The sequence below is a fragment of the Myotis brandtii genome, unplaced genomic scaffold (genome assembly GCF_000412655.1).
Source record: "Myotis brandtii unplaced genomic scaffold, ASM41265v1 scaffold402, whole genome shotgun sequence".
NCBI lineage: Eukaryota > Metazoa > Chordata > Mammalia > Chiroptera > Vespertilionidae > Myotis > Myotis brandtii.
The window spans coordinates 1,308,038-1,311,864 of NW_005365441.1; the positions used below are offsets into that span (position 1 = coordinate 1,308,038).

The following is a 3,827-nucleotide window of genomic DNA, read 5'->3' on the forward strand; positions in this document are numbered from 1 at the left end:
CTATAATCACAACTTATTCTGAAACTCTTTAATCTCAAGGTGAGCCATTGTTGCATAGGATGAAAAGCAAACACACACAAAACATGTGTGTTTACAATAGAAATCCATAAGGATGTGTACTGCGCCAGCTGTGTTGGTTCAGGTGCATGTGAGGGTTCTCATAGATGTTAGCTTGGACATACTGAATGTTTTTAACATTAGGTTTTGGTGAATATTTGCTAGATTATGGGTTAATCTGGTGTAACTGAGATTCAAAGTAGCAGAGACTCCAAGGTTAGGCATAGCAGCCCGGGGCTGAGGTGACAGTTTCACAATGTCAGTTAGCCAGGCTCTCACTGCCGGCCGCGTTGCTTCCACATCCCTACAGTATTTCCCTTACCTGCATGGTCCAGAGCAGCTCTCCTTGGCTTCCACATTCCCTCAAGAGGAAAGGAGAAGGTGCAACTCTTCTATTCAAGAACACAGTCAGAGAGCCCGGAGTTCAGCCGGTCCCGGTCCCAGGCCAGCAGTCACCCGCTTCTTCTTTTCAACATGACAGATGCCGCTGTGTCCTTTGCCAAGGACTTCCTGGCAGGTGGAGTGGCCGCAGCCATCTCCAAGACGGCGGTGGCAACCCATCGAGCGGGTCAAGCTGCTGCTGCAGGTGCAGCATGCCAGCAAGCAAATCACTGCAGATAAGCAGTTCAAGGGCATTATAGACTGCGTGGTTCGTATCCCCAAGGAGCAGGGAGTCCTGCCCTTCTGGCGCGGTAACCTGGCCAATGTCATCAGATACTTCCCTACCCAGGCTCTCAACTTTGCCTTCAAAGATGAATACAAGCAGATCTTCCTGGGTGGGGTGGACAAGAGAGCCCAGTTTGGGCGATACTTTGCAGGGAATCTGGCATCAGGTGGTGCTGCTGGGGCCACCTCCTTGTGTTTCGTGTATCCTCTTGATTTTGCCCGTGCCCGTCTAGCAGCTGATGTGGGCAAAGCCGGAGCTGAAAGGGAATTCAAAGGCCTCGGCGACTGCCTGGTTGAAATCTACAAATCTGATGGGTTTAGAGGCCTATATCAAGGCTTTAATGTGTCATCAGGGTATTATCACCTACCGAGCTGCCTACTTCGGTGTCTATGACACTGCAAAGGGAATGCTTCCAGACCCCAAGAATACTCACATCTTCATCAGCTGGATGATCGCACAGTCTGTCACAGCAGTGGCTGGGTTGACTTCCTATCCATTTGAAACTGTTCGTCGCGGCATGATGATGCAATCAGGGTGTAAAGGAGCTGATGTCATGTCCACAGGCACACTCGACTGCTGGAGGAAGATTGCTCGTGATGGAGGCAAAGCTTTTTTCAAGGGTGCATGGTCCAATGTTCTCAGAGGCATGGGTGGTGCTTTGTGCTTGTCTTGTATGATGAAATCAAGAAGTTCACATAAATTATTTCCTAGTCTTCCCTCCCCCAGCCCCCGTGAACAGGCATGTTGTATTATGTAACATATCTTGAGCATTCTTGACAGACTTGGTTGTCTGTTTTATCAGTGGCAACTATTTACTGGTTGAAAATGGGAAGCAATATTCATCTGATCAGTTTTTTCTCAAAGCCATTTCCATGATGATGATGGGACTCAATTATATTTTTTTTATTTCAGTCACTCCTGATAAACAACAAATTTGAAGAAATAAAAAATAACTGAAGAAAAAAAAAAGAACACAATCAGCCACCCACCAAGTGCCCACATATCTTATTGTAATCACTAGAGGCGGTGCACAAAATTTGTGCAGGGGGGGGGGTGTCCCTCAGCCCAGCCTGCACCCTCTCCAATCTGGAACCCCTGGAAGGATGTCCTACTGCCAGTTTACAGGGACCAGGCCTAAGCCAGCAGTTGGACATCTCTCTCACAATCTGGAACTGCTGGCTCCTAACCACTCACCTGCCTGCCTGCCTGATTGGCCCGAACTACTCTGCCTGCCAGCCTGCTCACCCCCAAATGCACCCCTGCCAGCCTGATCACCCCCAACTGCCCCCTGAGCCAGTGTGCTCACCCTCAACTGCCCCCTCTGCTGGTCTGCTCACTCCAAACTGCCCCCCCCCACAGTCCTGATCACCCCCAACTGACCCCCACTGATGGCCTGCTTGCCCCCAATTGGCCCCTCTGCTGGTCTGCTCACCCCCAACGGCCCCCCCCACTGGCCTGATCACCTACAACTGCCATCCCATCCTGGCCTGATCACACACAACTGCTCTCCCCTGATGGCCTCTAACTGCCTCTACCTCAGCCCTGCCACTATGGCTTTGTCCAGAAGAACATCCGGAAGGTCTTCTGGAACCCAGCGGGGACTCTTACTCCATGGAGGTGTGGCAAGCCTGGGTAAGGGGCTGAGGGATGTTTTCAGGCTGGCCACATCCCCCAGTGACCCAGGCCCCCAGCCACTCCTTCAGTGGTGGCCAGGGTAGGTGGGAAGCTTGGTTTCCTCCATCGCTGGGGCCAACCCAAGACTCCAGCTCTGTGGCCGCTGCCTTCTTTGTCGGTTAATTTGCATTCTCGCCCTGATTGGCTGGTGGGTGTAGCGGAGGGATGGTCAATTTGAGTGTTTCCCTTTTATTAGTGTAGATATGGCCCACCTAGCTGAGATGAAGCTGGGGAAAATAGTATCTATACTTGGCAGTTATATTTCCAGCAACATGTGGAGGATCTAGTCAAGGTTTATGTGATGGTTTCTTTTCTTGTTTATTGCTGAATTCTCTGAGTTCCAGGACACTGTGGTGCTAAGAACAGTTGCAGAGTCTCTATGAAGATGAAGCATTTTGTTTCACATTTATTATGTAACATTAATTCCAAAAAAAATATCAGTTTGAGTTGCCCTTGAAATACTCTGAGTAAGAATAATATGGTTCATGTACTTCATTTGAGAAATGATCCCAGAAAGCAATTTGAGGGCATGGGGAAGTGAAGCAGGGAGGAGCTAAAAGTCAATCATTTGCCACTGTGGGCAATTGAGAACTCATTCCATTGGGACCCTCTGAGAAACTGTGTGCCTTATGCCTCCAATCTGTCCAGTAAAGAACAAGGGAGGCAGGTGTAATTATTCACCATATTCTCCGTCTTCCATTCCTTATTCATTGATGTTTGCTCCTTGGGAGTAACTCTCTGGCACTCTTCTGTCTCGTTCCTGACAGGTGAAGCGCAGTCTCCAGGTCAAAGAATGTCCCCAGAGAAACCAAGGAAGCCATGAGCACCACAGGAACTGAAGCTCACCTGAACGCAGGCCAAGGCAGTTGTTCAGGGCATTGACCATGATTGCTATTACACTAACAGACAATGTTGCTCCGTTTTCCAAATAGGGATACTGATGCTCTCAGCGGTTTTGAAATTTGCCTTACAAGTTCTTAATCCTTTCCAACTCAGTACATGCCCTGTGCTATGTCTCTAGAAGAAAATTTTTAAAAACTCTCCTATTTTCTCAGAATTTTGACACCTCAAGATGACAGAATGATACCTGCCTTGAAACTCTTATTTTAGGGCTTGTCTCCACTGACACAATAAAGTTCAGTCCCCTTCCATTCTAAAGCAGATTCCAGTCATTTCAAAGTAGCTCACTCTCTATCTAATCCATTACCCATATGCAGCTGGTGGCAGCTGTACTGAAGAGATGATTATTTAAATGCTGTAGCGTGAAGTTGGTTATTTGCATTTCTTATCCTCTATGAGTCTATGCACTCTATGGGCACAACCAACTCAGAATGAGAGGGAGGGGTGGTCAATGCATAATTGTCCCTAGATTGTCTCCCAGTGGAAGTTCACCAGACCTTGGGGAGCACTTCTCTTGAGAGAGGAACAA

At 48.4% G+C, this 3,827-nt stretch overlaps 1 pseudogene; it reads left to right on the plus strand.

The window, feature by feature from the left end:
* Positions 1 to 491: 491 nt before the first annotated feature.
* LOC102259916 lies at positions 492 to 1,557 on the plus strand (annotated as a pseudogene).
* The last annotated feature ends 2,270 nt before the right edge of the window (positions 1,558 to 3,827 follow it).